Here is a 20,371-nt window from a genome sequence, read left to right as displayed (position 1 = left end):
CGGAGGAGGCGGAGGAGCAGAGGCGGCGGCGGCCCCTCCAGCCCGCGGGTGCGCGGCGCGCGGGAGGAGGCGGAGCGCGAGGCGGGGTGGCCGCGGGCGGGTGTGCGCGCCGGCCCGGCGCCCCCAGCGCCCTGCCTCGCCTCCCGCCTCGCCTCCCGCCTCGCCTCCCGCCCAGCCTCTGCCCGGCGCCCCCGCCCCGGCCCGCCCCGCCCCCGGCCCGCGGGCGCCGCCGCCTCTCGCCTCTCGCCTCTCGCCCGCGGCAACTCTCCGGCCCGCGCCGCTCGCCCTCCCGGCTCCTTCCGCGCGCGGCGAGCTCAGCCCCGCTCGATTTTTTTTCCTTCCCTTTTCCATCCCAGCCCTCTCCGGTCTGGGCGGCGGCGGCGGCGGCGGCGGGGGGATGGGGCCCCGCGTGGGGAAGGGGGCGAAGATCGATGAAGATCATTGTTCTTTTTAAGGCTCCCCCGCGCCCTCCCGCCGCCTCGCCTGGGGCTGCCGCGCTGGAGACGCTGAACGGAGTCAGGGATGTGAGGACGGGAGACGCCGGGAGCTGCCGCCCGCCGGGGGACCCCTCTCCGCGGAGGGGCGGGGGCGCCGGCCGCAGACCACCGGCGAGGGCAGCGTCGCGGGCAGAGGAGCCCCGGAGGGAGCGCGGGACCCCACGACCCTGCGCGCGCCCGAGCCGAGCCGCCTGCCCAGCTCGGCGGGACCAGGTAAGTGAAGGGGCTTCCCTGGGAGGACCGCCGCGGGCCAGGTGCAGCCCTCGGAGCCCCGCGAGGGCGGTCAGCGCCAGGAAGGCGCGGGCCCCGTGGGAAGGCGCCGAGCAGCCTGCCTGGGAGGGGATGGGGACCGGGGTCCCCAGGAGGCGAGCCCGCGTTGCCTTCCGTTCCGCTGTGGGTACGCGCCACACTCGCGTGCACACTTGTGGGACCGGATTCGGGGAGTGCGGCGTGTCGGATGCACGCGCGGCGCTCGGAGGCGGAGACGCGCCTGCACTTCAGCCCCCGCGGGGTGCGGGTCTCCGGCCCGTGGCAGGGTCCCCGAGAGGGAGAAGGAGTCGCTAAGGAAAGGGCTTCGTGGCTGTGTGCAACACACTGTGCCTGCTGCAAGACCTGAGAATACCGCTGCCCCGAATGGCTCCAGAAGACACCGACCGTTTCCCCTCACCGTTTGCTTCCAGGGCTTAGTGACCGTTGGCAAAACAGTGTGCTGCCATCCATTTTCTAGAATTATAAGCATTTTTTTGTGTGTTCATTCATAAAAATTGTCAGTGTGCAATGTGCACAGACATGCCCTTTATACACCATGTAGGACTGCACAAGTGAGATAACCGTAGATACAAGATTACACTGAAAAACCGAGGATGCACAGATGTACGCTGGGCTGATTCCATGCAGGTTCAACATTCCTTCTAATCAAGTTATGCAATAGTGTCAATATTTTAAATAGCATTTCGCATTTCTGGTTTCTTTGCGTTGGTTTTTGGATTTTGCTGGGATTTGATTTTTTTTTTTTTTAAGCTCAGCTCAGAAGAGAAGTAGGGATTTGTTATCGTTTGTAAATATGTACCATTGTGTGGGACAGTGGCCTCTTGGTATGTTTATCAATAAATATCAATTGAGATGTTGCATTTCATAAGACAAGAGAAAGGTAAATTCTGGTCAAAAATCTAAAGGCCAACTTGTCAATACCATATAACTTCCAGGAAAGATTTTCAAAAAAGAGGGTAACATTAAAATACACACACACACACACACACACATAGAAAGTTTTACTTTTTTTCAATCTTTAGAGGGTGTGTGTGAGAGAGAGAAAGAGAGAGAGAGAGAGAGAGAGAGAGAATAAATATAAAGTTGCCCAAAGCTTACTGGTAAGACATGAATTAGATCGAAAGACATCTAAAGAGTTCTTGATTCTTAGATTAACCAGTATTTAAACAGTTGAATAATCTGGCCCATTATGTACGTATATGTGCATTTAATTGCTGCTAGAGGTGCTGTGTTTAATGTAGGGCATAAATAATGTGCTTCCTTGCGTGGCTGCTTAGACTTTCTGAGAATATCAAGGGTACAGTGTATAAATAACTTTTTTCTCCACTGAATAAAAACTGTGCTCTTCACCTAAAAGAATGAATATGCCTCCTCAAAGTAAATACTCTAATGCCCTCCCTCTTGCTGTCAGGTTCAGACCAGTTGTTTACCATGAATAGAATTCGGTCTAATGCACTCTTTTTTCCTTTTCTGGCACAGCTCAGACTCTTGGAGAAAGGAGTGAATCAGTTGGCAGTTCTCTTTGCTTTCTTCCTCCTTTTAACCTTCACCATCCCTTCTCCCGGGTAGCGTTTCCAAATCTCCCTCATATACACACACCGACTCCAAAAAATAACTCCATTGCCTGCCACTTTGAGAATTCTAGCGTCTGTCTTTTCTTTTTCTCTGATGTTTTTCTAAGTAGAATCAGTCCATGTGTCAGCTTAAACTATTTCCAATTTCACTTTTCTCTAAATCCCACAGTTTAACTTTCCAGGCATACATGTTTATTGAATATTCAGATGGGAGTAGTGAAAATTATTATTATCTTATCTAATCCTTGCTGTTTGGCTTTTAAAGTTTCCCTGTTGGCACCATGGAGCCACTGTGAACATGGACTCACGCTTCTCATTTCCAGGATGGTAACAAAAGTGAGACAGCTAGAAAAATGCAATGGCAGGATCTGCTTTCAGTGTTATGTCTTGGCAACTCAAAATAATATCCGTCCATGTTTTTTTGCATACCTGCCTGTATATCTGTGAGAAATCTTCATTAAGCATGGAAAAAATACTTTTTTAAAAAAAATTTATGTCTGGCATTTTGAAATGGTGTTCTAGAGAGACTGGGATATGTGTATACGTATTATGGAAATAGAGCAAATTACTGGTAAAATCTAGGAAAGCTCCAAAATGTATTTCATTCTAACCTAATGCAATTTTTTCTTGATTATTATAAAGAAGTATTTAGTTATTTGAAATGTGCTTATCCCTTAGAGACTAAATTCCTTAAAGTTGATAGGACATCTTCTCCTGTACATTTTAAGGTAGATACATAAGGTTAAGATACTCTGTTTACTTCAGAATGTAATTTATCTGAGATTTGCTTATATTCACCAAGTGGATTTTGCATAAAGTCACAATGCCTATTATTTTCGCAAAGGCTTCAGAGAAGAGTAAACATGCATTATAAGTGATATTTCTTAAAGTTTAGTATTTTTTTAGAGTACTTTTTAAGGTAAGAACTTACGACCTTGTTACTCCCAAAATGATAAGATAAACTTTATGGAGCAGCTCAGTCTTAAATTTTTTAGTTATACTCTAGATCTATAGCCCATTTTTGTCCAGTGATTGTTTCCTCCTTGTGCTTCTTAAATATAAATTCCCACCAACTCTTTACTACAAGCCCAGATTGTCAGGCAGAAGGTCCAGTGTGTGGGACCAGAAACTCGGCCTGTGTAAGTCAAATATTATCGTATCATCATGCTTCCCCCCCCCCCCCTACCATATTATCTTTAAGGGAAAAGTACCTGTTCCTGTAGGTTGAATTGTACCTATTTATACTGTGATTTAGTGTCATGTATCTATTTTCTCATTCATTAATTCATTCATTACTGGTTAAGTGTGTATATGGAGAAGAGAACTTGATTAAAATGTAACCAGTGTAAGACAGATAGATAGAAGACATAGTCCTTGCCCCTCAAGGATTTTTTTCTTTTTACAGTATAGAGAATAAACTTTGAATATAGAACTAATCAAAGAATCACATATATAGTTAGGGATCTCTGGGATATAGACAAGCATTTAGCAATATCATGCTTGGTAAATTAAGGCAAATCATGAAGAGGCTCATGAAAATTTGTCACAGTCTGTGAATTGGGGAATTATTAAAAAACAATAACAACTTTTATTAAAGTGATTATTTTCTAAATTGAAATTAAATTAAAATATTATTATACATATTTATATTTTAGTAATTATATTATTATTATTACTTTACTTATATAAACAAAATAATATTCTTTTTACTATCATTATTATAACAAGCACTTTGGCCAGGAAATATTTGCAGTGTTATACAAATATTAAATATTCTCACAACCACCCTATGAGGCAGCTATCACTAATCCTCTTCTTCACACAGAAATGAAAATTCAAGTACAGAGACTTTCCTTGTGGAAAGTCACATAGGAAGTAGATGGTACAAACTTGAGCTAAGGCATTCTGGCTCTACTTAACTACTGTGATATTAGAAGTATTAAGTGTTATCCCGGACGGAATAAGAAAAGATGTTTGCAGCTTCTAGTTTTATTTGAAGCTCTGTCTTCCCATTAAAGGATATGACCATAGTTATGATTACAGGGATGCTTGGAAAAGGTCAGAAGAAGGGACTTTCAGTAGGTGAAAACCCGAAAACTTTCAACATAAATTTGGAATAGGAAGCTAGATTAGTTGGAGGCTGATCTTTAAAAGTTGGGGAGACTTTTATCAGAATGCTAAAACATTAGGAAGTACTGCTCTTACAGTGACCACAGAATAAAGCTGGCTGGGACGGATGACCGACTGGCCAGTTTCTAATGATAGCTTATTTTCATTTCCAGTTTTTAAAAACTTTGTGAGTTATTTTGAATAAAGTATTATAACTATTTTTAATTTATTATTTTTAGAAGTATATATTCATATGTTAAAAGAAAAATGATTAGTTTTTCAATATAATTATCTCTTACCCATGTCCCCATTTTTCCCTCTGTGAAATGTTCTCCCATATATTAATAGAAATTGGAATACAGTCACGTAACAGATTTACTTTCTAGTATATTGTCTCAAATGCATTTTTTAAGAGATTTTATTTATTTATACATGAGAGACACAGAGAGAGGCAGAGACACAGGCAGAGGGAGAAGCAGGCTAGGCTGCTTGCGGGGAGCCTGATGCAGGACTCTATCCTAGGACCCCAGAATCACACCCTGAGCTGAAGGCAGAGCGACGTGGGTCGCTCAACCACTAAGCCACCCAGGTGCTCCTAGAATGCATTTATTTTATTAAGTGACAACTATAATATAATTGTGAAAGCATAAATCAAATTATAAATTACTGAGACTTTCATCAAGAAAACCTTATATGATATTTGAGGCAAAGTTCTTTCTAAATAGCCACTGCTCCTGTTTATGTGAAAAATACCATCTGGATTAAATTTGGAAGGTAAAATGGACAAATAGTCCCTGCAGGATGCCATATAATGAAATATTTAGATATATCCTCAGGATTGACATTTTAATTTTCCCACAGATGTTAAGTCTCATAGGCTTAGTCACATATTGTATAGACAACCCTCCACCTACAATTGGGTTATAGCTTACAAGTTGATTTTAAAGGTTTGGTTTTTTTGAAACTTGTAATGCATTTAGAGAAACAGTACTTTTTTGATGTTTAGGTCTCTAGCCCAATCCACAAATGCCCTTTTTAAAAATCAGTAATATACCTGACGTATAGTAATATTAGTACTCAAAAGCATAACCATTATGTATGGCAATATTCCTGGGGAATAATTTGATTTAAATAATATTTTTTGACTGCTTCTTCTGTGCAAGGCTCTGTGGGGATACAGAGGTGATCATGGTACTTCCTGGGCCTACAGGAAAGAGAGAGAATTGAGAATTTGTGCCTAACTCACTTCGATGTTAGGCAGAATGAAAAAAGCTTAATAATATTGGTATAGGCAAAATAGATAATAATTGATTCAGAGATCTATAAGGAGAGCCAGGGACTGCCTACCTCCTGAGGATTCTCAGTTGGTGTTTCATCCTCAGGATATCTACTGAGCTCCTTCATCGTTGCCAAGCCCTGAGCTAGGTGTTGGGGACATAAATATGAATCAGACAGCATGCACTCACAGCCTGCACATGCAGACAAGTAAATCATAACAAAATGTCATAAATGCTGTTGGCAGAGCAGGATGGCAATTCAATGGAGTAGTTGCCTAACAGAAGCATCCTGAGAGAGAGAAAAAAAAAAATGTGATTGCTTTGAGTTCCTAGATGTATTTAATTGTGACTCTCAGTCAGACCCAGTGTCCCCTTTCTGTAAGCAGGGTTTTGTAATGTCCCTTTTATTTCCCTGAAATGATATTTGTAGAAAATATAACCTATCTTCATATGTAACATTTGAAAAATCAATACGTTCTTTGTCTGTAATAGAAGCCAGAAATAAAAGGAAAACTGCTTATGATAAAGTTGTAGGTATATGAGTTTGTGTGTGCTCAGGCATAACTACGCTAAAGGGTATTGAGGCTTGCTACTTAAAATGCGTAAATTTGGATTCAAGAGAAGACATTCAGCTGAATATTGGTGACACTTTTGTACACTTGGCATTTTTGAACTAAGAAAGAAGTAAATACATCCATTTTGTGTGACAGCTACAATTGCAAACACGTGGGTGTAGTGTATTAGTGAATGAGTTTATATGAGCAGCATTATGGTTGGTGACATGACTCTCCAAAATGGTGAGCAAATCTTGAAGTTCCAAATATGGTAGGTGTTTTCCTAGGAAATGGCAATGTAGAAAATACTCTTTGTATGACAGGGTTAGGATCTCATCACAGATACAAGCAAGTTTTTCATGTATATATGTATCTGATAAGTAGCATAAAACTTAGGGGGCTCAGGATTTCTGTACTCATTCTGGGGTTTCTGGTATTCCTGGGCCTTGCCTTCCAAATATTTCACAATTGTAGAGAATTCACCCAAAGACTGGATTAATCTCATTCAGCAACACTGATTATGGCTATAGTCTCTCACTGAAGGGAGCCAGTCTCGTTCAAATGCATCATTGGACTGTTTTGAAAAAGCAAAACTCTCAAAGTTTTTAGTAAGAAGATCAATTTAGAGGCTGACCGAATAACAAAGAAAATAAACAGCAACAAAATCAGATCATGTTGATAACTGAGTTATAGAAACACTCCCAATAGTAGGCACAGTACGTGAGGCTGGCTGATATGATCATAAATGTCAGGGCTCTGTTTCCTATGTGGGAGTGACAGACAGGATTTCACAGATGAAGTGACCACTAAGCTAGTTTTTAAGAGACAAGTAAGCATTCTCCAGGCTAAACAGGAGGCAGGTAGAGAACATTCTAGACAGAGGGAATAGCATTTGCAAAGCAGTGTCATAAAAAGGGTTTGGCTGGTAATTGGGGCTCAGTGTTGGCAGTTACAGGGAAATGAGGGGAGATGAGGTTGAAGAAGTTTAACAATTGGGAAAGGTGTTGTGTGTTGTGCTACATCACTTGGATATTATCTTGTGGGACAGGCGGTGGGGGTTAACTGCAGTTTTAAATAAAGTGACATGGTCCACTTTTTGTGAGGGACGGTCTCTGAGCTAGCATGAGGAAGATGGATGATAAGAGGGAAAAAGATTGAAGCCAGGAGACTAGTTATGTAGGATGAGGTCCAGAACTTACCTTAACAGAATGGTGAAGAAGAGGAGGGTGTGAATTCTCCATGGCAAGCATTTGTTAACCCAAGTGTCCCTAAATCTTTCAGTTTTCAACCTGGGTTGGAATAACAGACTTGGAGCCCCACTCTTTCTTCTGCAGGGGTCATTGTCTTACTTGTGGTAACTTGAGCTTCTGTAATAAAACTCTGTATTTCAGTGATTAATGGAATAGAAGTTTATTTCTTGCTCATATGAGAGTCCAGTGTGCATGTGGGTGTTTTGCACGATGATTTGGGGACCTGTATTCTTGTTGAGTTCTAGGGATTTGGAATTCTGTGCATCTAGTTGGCAATTGTGGAAGAGAAAAAAACAGAGAGAATGTTTAACCAAGAAGTGACACACCTTGCTTCCATTCACATTCTGTTGGCAAGAGAATTACATCACTCCATCTATATATAAAGAGGGCTGGAGTATATAACATGTGGCTGGTTAGCCACTCCCCAGCAACATTTCTGTATCATGGAAGGAGAAGCAAAATTTTGCTAAATACATTCCGCCTCTCTGGCCACATGTAGCAAAATCTCAGCCCCAGGAGACTCCTGAATCCCCCTGGTCATTGCATTCATCTCAAAGTCCAGGCTGTAAGGGTAATGATGCTAAGTCCTCCCCATTAAGTCTGGATATGGCTCCTCATTGTCCAGAAATCTTTATACTGAGAGACAGGCTATTGGCCTCTCACGACATGATGGATCAAGTATAAAATAATTGCATTTAAAAATTCCCCTTTGGAAAAGGGAGGAATGGGAGGTAGAGAGCAGTTGTTGGCCTATAACGTGGAAGAAACCCTGCTACATTGCTAAGACCTCCTGCCCTGGCAGTAGGGGGAATTCTTTTTTTTCAGACTCTGATTTTGCTGTCTTGGAATAAGTCCTTTGTTCATTATTATCTGTAGCCCTGGTCACCCTCTGAGTGGTTCTTCCATTTCTCACGATGGCCACATCCAAAATAGATGTTGGGAAGCATGCCCTTCTTGAGAATTATATTACCTTCTCAGCACCCTTCTTGTGGTCCAAGTTTGGGTGCCTTAGAGGTTGTTTTATAGTCACTGTTTTTTTTTTTTTTCTTCCTTTTTCCTTAGGCCAGGATCCTGATTTCTTTGACAATACAATTCCCTCAAAATTTTCATAGGTTTTTAATGTATTTCCTTTGCTGAAAATTCTTTCCTATTCATAATTCTTGAACCTGCTTCATTTCTTTGCTCATGTCTCAACCACCATGTCTCAAGTGGTTACTTTGAGGTCATCTGAAAGAATAGCCATGGGGTGTTGGGTGACTTCATTAATCAGACCTTTGTTGAAAGGCTAATTCATTTTGTCAAACATGGGTATCTGTTATTCAAAGCTGTTTTCAACATTATTACTCATTATTAGAGTCCCTGAAGCAATGTACTGTTGTAGCTCCATAGTCTTGGATTTCTAGAGTTTGGCTATTCACCCTTATTTCTCTTCTCAAACCAGCGAATTCTTTCCTGGGCTCATCCATTATCTTGTAACATCATGCTGTAGACAGTGAGAAGCAACCATCACACACTAGCGTTCTGGCTCATTCCAGCCATTTCCTCTAGAGTTAGTGCAGTTTTGCCAAGGCCTAGGAAGGTTCCAGGCCTCCAGTCTTCTGTCTGTCTCCTGACTGATGCCACGATACATATTTACATTTTTATAAAGGCAGCACCCACGTCAAGGTATCAGCTCCAGAATAAGTTAGGATGATGCTAGCTGCTATAACAAACCGGAATGTTAGTGACTTGAGAAAATATAAGAGTTTCTCAGCCACATATCAAATGAGGAGTAGTGTTTATGTGGGGGAGAAAGGGAGAATTGAAAAGGCACATCTACTTCTTAAACATCTTGGCTCAGAGATGATGACAGCAACACTTCTGTTTATAATCCGCTGATAAAAACTAGTCAGATGGCCCCCCTAGATGCAGGGGTGGGGCTGGGAAATGCAATCCCTGAGTTAACAAGAGTTTCCCAGTGACAGTTCTCTCTTATAAAAGTGAAGCATAAATTTAGACAATTAGCCCTTTCCTGCTGTAGTCATCTTCCTCCAGAATAAATTAGAGAGGAAAGGGTCTGAATTACATTCACTCTCCAGTTAATCTATTCTGTGCATAGCATCTCCCCACCTCACCCCTGTCTTCTTATTGGCTCTCCATCCAGACTTCTGGGACTAGTACAGTCTTCCTTCACTCCCTAAAGCATCTCTGGTGAAAGGCTCATGTACATAACAGACTCTAGCTGAGTGCTTTGGGATAAAGGGTGGGAATTCTACCAATAAACGAGAAACTAATTCTAATTGAATATTATTTGTCAGTGCTTCTAGAAGTGTCTTTACCATTTCTCACTGTAGGGGTTTGCTCACTGCCTGGATCTCTCTGAGGCCTAGATACAAGCCATTTGCTAGGCCTTTCTCTGCTCCTAGACCCTTCCTCACATCTCTTTATCCGGAATTTTCCCTCTGTCCTTTCTCAAAGTACAGTGGACTGGTGTGCAGGTCCACAAAGGGACTTGCCTGTAATAGCCAAACCTGTCCATTATGGGGTTTTTCCCCCCCTAAACAAAGCAGTAGTTCTTTCTCTAAAAGGACTTATTGCTTTCTCATTTTCCAACTGTCTCAAAATTGTAGCCAGCATTTTAAAGTCAGGTGGCTTAGCAAATATTTATTAAGTACTTTTCATAGGTAAAGCACTCTTCTAGGTCACCAGGTTAAACAAAATTGGTTATTATCCTCACAGTGCTTATAGTCTATCTAGAAACAAACAAGAACCCCCAGATTCCTCTTTAGTGGCAAAGGCAGTGAATCTGCCCTAGGTCCAGATGACTGGGGATTCTTTATGAACTATTTGTAAAGGAAAGCAATGGGCCAAAAGGCAAAGCTGCTGGAAGTGAAAGGGTGAGGGTGACACTTCTGGAGTGAGGAGTCGCATGTGATCTGTGGTGTGCTAAAGTAGGGGCATTGAGACATTATGCTGCCATTATTATCCAGAGATACCTTTATGCTCTGCTTCTGGTCACCTGTTTTTGTTGTTGTTGTTTGTTTGTTTTGCAGACTCCAGGTCTTGAGTTCTTTGCTTCTTTTTCTACTTCTTCCTCCTACTTTCTAACAGTGGGCACTCAGCCATGTCAGGGTCCAGGTATGCTGGTCCTAAGAGGAAATCAGTAAGGTAGGCACATGTAGCATCTGGAAAGACCAGAGATGAATGGCACATGGCAATCCAAGTGGGTAGGAAGTTAGATTTATGGAGTACTAGGGGAAGTCCTGGCCAAATTATGGGGAGAGGAGCCAGGAAACAGGTACTATTTGGAGATTTAGACAAGTAGGGACAGATGGGGCAGGCAGGATTAAGAAGATCCAGCCCCATAGGCTCAAATGCTATAGTTTGTGTTTGTGGTTACTTAAGAGTTTAGAAAGAAGTTTATCGTATTAAGCTAGCAGGAGTCCAGACTAGTTTAGACATGAGTGTCTGTTGTCAGGAAAGCCACGTGATTGTCACACTATAAATGCAGGGTTTCAGGCACAGTAGATAGGACCCTTCACTGTGCCATCACCAAACTGCTAATACCTCTTTATGGAATTCCACGAAAGCTTATTAACTGGACTTTCAGCTTCTTTTCTTGTCTCAATCCATTTTGCCCTTTTCTTTTTTTTTTAGAAAAAGTAAATCTGATCATATCACTCATCTACCTAAGCCCCTTAAATGATTTTCTACTTTTCTTATAATAACTAAATCTTTAACTCGGGAGTTACCATATTCCTTCTTCGTTTTCCAAAGCATCACTAGTATAGGGTTGTTGTTTATAGAGGCTCTGGTCAGCCTGGCCCCTGCCACCTGCCTCATTTCAGGCCATTCACGCTTCATTGTCTGCTATGATTTCTGGCTTTCTTTTAGTTTATCCAAAGTGCCTGATATTCCTTGCCACAAAGTATGCACAGGTGGTTGTTTGGGATGCTCTCTCTTCCCACTTTTACCTACTTAACTCTTACTCATTTCTCTGATTTCAGGTCAAAAATCGCTTGCTCAAAGAAGTCTTCTTGGGCACCCAGAATAGACTGAGTCTCTCCATTATTCTCTACCTTATATTCTCCTTTGCAGCACTTACCCCAATTCTAAATTGTGGGTCATTTTCTTGTGTAGCTTTGCTGTGTGAGAATGTAAGCTCAATAAGGCAGAGGCTAGCCTTATTCACTGCTTTATCCATACCACCTCCATGGCCATGCACATAGTTAGTGCTCATTGTTAATTTGTTGTGTCAGTGAGTGAAGGAATGGATGGAACCAGGACATAAGTCAGGTTCCAGGTCACAGAACAGCAGCAGGAGTGCAGCTGCCAAGAACTGCAGCCCAGGGTGGAACAGAGTGAGACTAGAGTAGGACCAGCCTGATGATGAACCACCAGGCCATGGCCCTGCACTATTTTACCCTCATACACTATTTACGTCCTTCTTGACAAGGGCTAGAATGGTGCTAGAATTTGGGATGGAACAGTTTGTAAGTGGAGGTTAAGAGGCTACCACTGGTAAGAATAGAGGCCACTGGTGGAATGAGATACAGATAAGGAAAAACATGGTGCTACCAATAGAATTTTTCTCTCATCCTTATTTTCTGAATAGAAAACTCAGCTTCATAAGTTCATAGGAGAGTTGTCTAGACCAGTGCTTTTCAGTGGAACCGATATGATGAACATTTTCTGTATCAGTGCTGTTTGATTCAGCAGGCACTAGCCATATAAGTTATTGAACCCTCGAAATGTGACTTGTGAGGCTGAGAGATTAAATTTTAAATGTAAATATCCATATGTGGCTAGTGGCTACCATATGAGACAGTGCAGGTCTGGATTATTATTGCATGAATTACTTTAGGAAACACTAAGTTGCAAAAGCAGTATGGTTTAAATTCTAGAAATACCCACTTACAACCAACATCAGCCTCCAACTAACCATATATAAACATGCAAGCCATCTGTGGAGTCCAATGTCTATTTTGACTCAGATGAGTATCTCCCAGGTACATCCTAGTGAAGGAATTTGAATGCACTATGACTTGTTTCTGTCCATAGGAATCGTTCTTTATTGAAGGCATTTCTTTCTTTATGTACAAAATAGAAAATATTATACAAATGTAGAACATGATTTTTGTAAGTGTCTATCTAATGTGGCTTTAAATGCTTTCTCATGCCCACTTTTCCCAGACAGAATTTTCCCCCTTATTCCTTTCTTTTTTTTCTTTCTCTTCCTCTTTCTTTCTTTCTTTCTTTCTTTCTTTCTTTCTTTCTTTCTTTCTTTCTTTCTTTTTCTTTCTTTCTTTCTTTCTTTCTTTCTTTCTTTCTTTCTTTCTTCTTTCTTTCTTTTCTTTCTTTCTTTCTTTCTTTCTTTCTTTCTTTCTTTCTTCTTTTTTTCTTTCTTTCTTTCTCCTTCCTTCCTTCCTTCCTTCCTTCCTTCCTTCCTTCCTTCCTCCCATCCTTTCTCTTTTTTGTTGTCATCCATCTTTTCTCTCTGTCTCCTTCCTATATTCATGTTTCTTCCTCTATTCATGCCTCCTTTCTAACCTCTAAAATAACCTCTAAAAACAAGACTGTGTTCTTTAAGAAGTTCCTTTCCTTTTGCATATTGATGTCTTTTGTGCTTATTTATAAGAGCTGTTTTATCACTTCAGATTATTAACAAAAAAACCCCTCTGAAATGATAATAACTCTTGACATGCCAATTGATATATTTGTGGAGGTTTGTCAGATATAATAATTTCAATATTTATTATGTAAAGCATATTACAGTGAAGTATTGTGCTGTTTTTTTCTTTCTCAATTACCACCTAGATCACATTATAGTTGCTTTTAATCCTTTGAAAGTTCCCATGTGACTGGATCTCTTGAATTCATTGTCCTGCTTTTCACAAATGAAAAGCATTATCTTCCAGTAAGATAATACCAGAATGATAAAGTGGTATTTAGAAGGTTCGATTCTGAAATACAACAGTAAACTAACATTTGAGAAGAGATGGTCTGTCCTTAGTCCTGTTCTGTAGTCTGTATGGCTTAGAACAAATGTGTCTAGGGGCTCCCATGCTAAATGTCTTCAGTTCATAAAATCACAATTATTAATTAGACTACCATTAAATATTAATTTACTTTTGAGATAAATGTCATTTTAAATTTGGAATCTTAGGGTTTTTTTTTTTCTCTAAATCTAAGGAGAGCATTACCATTAGGCTTTATAGAAAGAGTGCATGTAAAAAGCTTAGAAGCTATTAAAAAGTTACTTCTTTAACTTGGCTTCTGGTTTCATTCAGGCCCAGCAAAATACTTAATAATAAACTTGGCTTGTAATCAGTCATGGGCAGCTGAAGTAGAATAGTAAAAGTTTTATCTTTTTCCTTTCTTTAAATTTAGGGAACATTTTCTTGCAGCCATTTCATAACATTTGGAACACAGTGTTTGATAAAGTTGTAGGTGCTCATATATTTGTCAAATGAATTAATGAAATAGCCCACTAAATTCATTAATTCATTTAAGACTCCAAAGAGTTTTTAAAATTGCAAATGGTGGCCAAGGCTATAGCTTACATATATAACATCACATTCTGCAAAGCCCCTTGAATTAAGATATCTGTGTCATTTGCTGGTATTTTATACTTTTCCTTCCCACCAATATGTTTAAATCATGTAGAAAGCATTAATTAGGTGCCAGTTAAAGAATTATTTAGGTCCATAATATTATCTGAGCCTATAAGACATATGCTAAAAGCACAAATCCACAAATTCTTGTAATATTCTTTGCAATCCTTGAGAGGAAGGGTCACTTTACTTAATTTTGTATACCCTGCCCTCAGTATATAGTGATAACTAAGTGACACATTGTTTTGAAAGGAAGGGAGGAAAGGAAGGAGAAAGGAATAATGTATCTAAATCTGTATGTGTTATCTGTAATTTATGATCTTTTTCCCATTCTGACCATAATTGGAATAGGAAAAATTACAGATTTATGTTGTAGTCAGGATTCATTATTAGGTTCAACTCATCAGTGTTTATAGGTTTAACTAAGTATGAGAGAGTCCTATTGCTCTTGCTTCACTTTTTCTCTTCCATTGTTGTTATTTTGTATTTATTTTTGGTGCCCTAAGGAAGCAAGGTCTAGTGGAAAAATATAGACTCAGGAACAAGAGAATTAGTCTCTAGCCCTGCTGCTGAATGGACACTAGGAAAATCATTTAAACCCACTAATGTTGCCCTTCCAAATGTTATGAATTTTATATTTTTAAAGCATCTATCCTGACTATACATCTCAGCTACTAAGACTTTGAAAAGTAATGAAAGTCACTTAATGAAAATTTGTTAGAGGGCACCTGAATGGTTCAGTCGGTTAAGCGTCTGCCTTTGGTTTAGGTCATGACCCTGGGGTCTTGAGATTGAGCCCTGCATCAGGCTCTCTGCTCAGTGGGGTATCTGCTTCTCCCTGTGCTCACTCTCTCTCTTAAAAAAAATAAAATAAGGCAGCCCTGGTGGCTTAGCGGTTTAGCGCCGCCTTCAGCCCAGGGCCAGATCCTGGAGACCAGGGATGGAGTCCCACGTTGGGCTCCCTCCATGGAGCCTGCTTCTCCCTCTGCCTGTGTCTCTGCCTCTCTCTCTCTCTCTCTCTGTGTGTGTGTCTCTCTTGAATAAATAAATAAAATCTTTAAAAATAAATAAATAAAATATTTTTAAAATAAATACAATAAAATATCTTTAGTTTTAAAATTTAGAACTGCAAAAGTAATTGCCACCCCTACCATCTCTATACATAAGAAAATTAGAACAATTAATATATTATATACATGCCACTTAGGCCAAAGGATAGATATAATGGTGTAAGAATTATTTGAGTTTTATTTTTCTATATCATGTTAAACATATTCCTCAATATTGGTTCCATTTTTCCATTTCTTAAACATTCTGAGATATCAAAAATCCTGCCATTCAAGGAAAATCTCCAGCATCTTATTATGAGGTTAAAGACATGGGCTTTGCATTAAGATAATGCTGGATTGGAGTCCTGGCACCAGCACTTACTAGTTATGTCATCTTGAGCAAGGAACTTAGCTTTCTAAGCCTCAGTTTCTTTATTTATAAATCAAAGACAATATACTCATCCCTAGGTGGGTTGAGAATTAGTGAAAATTTTCATTCTGAGATTAAATTTAAGAGATAAGCACAGTGGCTGCATATAATAATCACCCAACACGGGGCACCTGGGTGGCTCAGTGGTTGACCATCTGCCTTCGGCTCAGGTCTTGATCCTGGGTTCCTGGGTTGTGTCCTTCCTAGGGCTCCCTGCAGGGAGCCTGCTTCTCCCTCCGCCTATGTCTTTGCCTCTCTCTCTGTGTCTCACATGAATAAATAAATAAAATCTTAAAAAAATAATCACCCAACATGTGGTAGGTGATAAAAATGGTAATTATTAACAAAATTCACAAAGCAGATGAGATCATAACTTTGGCTTTCCTTCAGATACATCTCCAAGAATATTCCTACCTTCTAGGAAATAGAGTTTCTACTTATGGACATTTTGATCTTAAGCTGAAATAAAATCCAAACTGCAAATCTGAATCTTATAGCAATAGTTTATTTTACATTGACATGCTCTTTGACTATAATCCTGACTATGTGAGCCTTGTAAAAGTGAAAAAGAATACTTTATATATCACCATATGTAAACCCAATATTATTGATTCTTCCCTTGAAGAAAAAACATTGGGAAAATAATATAACAACATTAAAGAAGAACTGAAAAAAGGGGGAAAAACCCATAATTTCATTATTCTTAAACCTACTAGTTCTTCCAGTGAAAACAACAGGTGTCCTTTATTTATGAATATTTTCACCTTGGCTCCAAAATGAAATTCCCTATTTTACTATCATAACTATAATTTTTGTTGGTTTTTCCACACTGCTTTCCAAATTATTTATTTCAAGACTGTATCATCTGGTACAAGTCACATGAACTCAAAGGCTTTTAGTCAGTCCATCTGTGGTCCCCAATTTTCACATTTTTATTTTAGAAAATGTTGATGGAATATGATTAGATCATTTTCCTCATCAAATGCTTTGATATTTTCTTATCAAATTGTGCTAAATTATATTATTAGCAGTAAATTTAACATCCTATGATTCTTAGATGCTAGTAGGTTATCTCATCCATCTGCTTTACATTCTTACCATTAATTATTTATGATCATTGGAGCTCCCTAGCATTTTATACAACAGAGACACATGGTAGATTGGGAAAGGGGGCAGGGGCAAGGGGAGGAATATTTATAAAGTGCCATACACAGATGGATGCTTCATAAATGCTGTTTAATGATCCTCACTGATGACAAGGGTGGATGAAAAACATTAATTATAAGGGACGTGGAGATGGATTTCTGTAGTTCAGTGAGCTTCTTTCCTTTTCTACTTAATGCCCAGAATAAAAATCAAGCATACAATTACTTGTGACACATTCTGATTTTTTAAATTAGTTTCATTAATGAAGGATACCATTGATTTGTTAAAAAACGGGTTTTTCATGCTAGAAGCTAGAACACATGACAGTATTTTGAATTTGAACAGTCAGGAAAGGTACCTATGGCTGTGGCTACACTGAGTATCCTAAGGTGAATTTTGACCATAGTCTCCTTTAAGTTTGAAGACGTGGTCACCTATATATTGTGACTTGAGTATGTTGAGAAAGATTTCTGCTTTTCAACCTAAGCTATTTTCCCAACCTAAATACTTCTCTTCTTGAATTTCTTTTTTTTTGGGGGGGGGTCATTCCTTTGATTAAACTTTGCCCTCCTCATATAGTTTTTCCATGACAATACTTTATATTCCTTAGAAAGAGAAAAGATCATTGTTAAAGGATGTAAGCTCATCTTTTTGGGGGGTGGGGGGTGGGGAATGGACTCACTAACTCTGGTACTTTCCTTTCTTTTACTTTTTTTTATTTTTGATTAGTGGAAATTCAGTCATATTGGCTCTTTTGGCTTGCATATTTGTCTTTGGAGTGAGTAGTGTAAGCTGAAAAATAGAAAATTCACTTCTGCAAAATTTTAAGCTTAAGAAATTGAAAGGATGGGGGCGCCTAGGTGGCTCAGTCAGTTGAGCGTCCAACTTTTGGTTTTGGCTTAGGTCACAATCACAGGGTCATGAGATTGAGCCCTGAATCATGCTCAACGGAAGATTCTCTCCCTCTGCCCCTCCCCCGACTCTCGTGGGCTCACTTTCTCTCTCTCAAATAAATAAATGAATCTTTTTTTTTTAAAAAGGCAATTGAAAGGGTGAACTTTTTCCTATCGTTCATCTGTCCAGTGGCCTATGTAGATGAGTAGTGTTCACTTAAATCTCGTAGAACCATAAATTTTAAGTTATAGAAGCACTTTGGAGTAGTTTGTTATCACAGTTGTAGTCAGTTGCTTGTATGTTTGTTTATAGAATGCCTATCTACCTCCACTAGAATGTAAGCTCCATGATGTCAGAGATTGCACCTCAAGCAGAGTAGGGCTCATAAGTATTTGCTGAATGAATGAATAAAAAAATGAAAAAAATGAATAGTTATAAGATAAAACCATTATTACATATAAAACTTCTAATCCATTATGGCTGAAGAGATTAATTCACCATAGAGCAAGATATTTGTGTTGACCTTAAATAATGAATAAGAGTTTATCAGATGGAGAATGTGGAAAAGAGCATGTCGTATATGAAGGTCATGTCAGACTTAGGGAGTGGCAGGTAATATGAGATAACTGGAATAAGAATATTATTTTTAAATAAATGTTAAGTAAAATATAAATCTGATCATTTGTATTTCCTTTCAAAAATATCATTGTGGGTCTACTTCATGCCAGGCACTTGGGATACAGTGGTGAATAAGATGAGACATGACCCCTGCCTTCAAGGAATTTAGAATATAATAAATGGATATCAATCAAATAATTAAAATACTCATTCCAATAAAGTATAAAACTACTGTTGTGACAAGTGCTACAGGTAAAAGACACCTAATTCTATATAAGTTTTTAAAATAAGATTCTATAGTCAAGGTAATCAGGGGATGCTATCTAAGATGTGATTCTTGAGTTGATATATGAAGGTGAAGAGGGGAGAAAAAAAATGTGCAAATTCCCTGTGGTGGAAGGAGAACAGCACATGAAAAGAAATGAAAGAAAAAGCTAGACCACAGAGAGAGTGAGAGGGAGCAGGGTAGATGATAGAACTGCAGAGAGAAGCAGAGGACAGACCTTGCAGTCTTCGTATGTAGTGTGTCTTTATCCAGAGAGTGGAAAGCATGGGAGCGTCTTCTATAAGAGATGACTCCTATCTGTTGGTGTTGGGGCTGCCGTGCAGAACCACCTGAAGGGGTCCAGAGTAGAGGAGGTAGTTATAAGAACTGGTCCTAGGAAAGGAGAGGTAATGAAAGAACGATTCTGTGAAGTTCACTTCTCTTAATAAGAACATGATTGGGATCCCTGGGTGGCTCAGCGGTTTAGTGCCTGCCTTCAGCCCAGGGTATGATTAGTCCTGGGATCAAGTCCCATATCAGGCTTCCTGCATGGAGCCTGCTTCTCTCTCTCCTTGTGTCTCTGCCTCTCTCTCTCTCTCTCTCTCTGTCTCTCATGAATAAATAAATAAAATCTTTAAGGAAAAAAAAAAAAGAACACGATCAAGTTGCCTGACTACAGCCATTAACCTTTAAAGAAATGAACAATATATAGGAAATAACACATCTCAACTTAGTGTAGTTTGAATCAATATTTTGACATGGGGGTAGACAAAGGGATAAAAGCTTTTAGAAACTGACTAGAAGGTGAAAAGCAAAGAATAATGAAGTGGGATGTAATGGAAAGAGACTTTTGTAGGCATTTATAGATCTGGGTTCTAGTCCAAGTTTAGCAACTATCAGAGAGAGATCAGCCAAGTCACATGACCTCATTGAATCTCAGTTTTGAAACGTAGAAATAAGGAATTGGACTAGATCATGTGCAAGCTCCCTTCTGCCACATTTTGTGATTCTAGTCTCCAAACATGAGGGGACATAAAGTATGATATAATGTTTAGGTCATAGAAACAATCTCAAATTTGACTCAGTATTCAAGCTTTTAGTAAAAACCACATTGTCTGTAATATGTTTAATCATGGAGAAGTAAGAGACCAGACTGTAATTAGAAAGCATATTTTTGCTATTAAACGAGCCCAATTGAGAGAAACATCCTTTGTCAAGAATGTTACTACTGAACATTCCAGACAATCATTACATAATCTAAAAGCTAATTTTATTGGAAGAAACCTAAGAAGATATTCAAATTCTATCCAAATTTAATGAACATTTTTTTACTTGGTTTTACAGAGGCTAAATCGAACTTAGGCCGAACACCCAGACAATGTATGAAGTCCATCACTCAAATTGAAGATTGTATCATCCACATAGAATACCAGGTAGTAACTGAAGTTTGTGATTTTTATCAGGATATTACAGGGTGGCCCAGCCTTGTTTTCATTTCGTTTAGTGGCACCAGTAATTTCTCTAATTGGTTGTCTTTTTGATTTTTCTTATCCTCTTTCATCTTTATTTATCCCCTTCACGGCATTGTGACTCCGGGAAGCTGTTTGCAAAAAGAAGCATTTAAAAGAACGCATCTTGGGGCCCAAAGTAAAAGGTACTTTTGCCTTCATAATAGAAAAATCTTCCACCAGGTGATTGGCTAAATGTTCATATAAAAGTTTTAGCCTTTTTGTGTGCTAGGAAACAGACTGAAAATTTCAAGCCATGACTATACCTTATAGTTTATAAAAAGGTTCAAGATGCATTATAATATGCATTATAATATCAGTATTATATTTTTCAAAG

At 39.4% G+C, this 20,371-nt stretch overlaps 1 protein-coding gene across 3 annotated transcripts in view; it reads left to right on the top strand.

The window, feature by feature from the left end:
- The first annotated feature begins 281 nt into the window (after positions 1 to 281).
- Positions 282 to 20,371, top strand: part of KCNB2 (potassium voltage-gated channel subfamily B member 2) — a 392,486-nt gene continuing 372,396 nt past the window's right edge. Inside the window, exons 1-2 of one of the 3 annotated variants that reach the window (XM_041768445.1) lie at positions 282 to 710; positions 19,871 to 19,959. The gene's annotated coding sequence lies outside the window, so the exon portion shown is untranslated. Of the gene's footprint in view, positions 711 to 19,870; positions 19,960 to 20,126; positions 20,181 to 20,371 lie in introns of those variants that run through there. The other 2 variants (XM_041768447.1, XM_041768446.1) reach the window with 2 other exon arrangements.

This window comes from Vulpes lagopus, chromosome 9 (assembly GCF_018345385.1).
Source record: "Vulpes lagopus strain Blue_001 chromosome 9, ASM1834538v1, whole genome shotgun sequence".
Classification (NCBI taxonomy): Eukaryota; Metazoa; Chordata; class Mammalia; order Carnivora; family Canidae; genus Vulpes; species Vulpes lagopus.
This window is presented reverse-complemented; position numbering and strand designations above follow the sequence as displayed.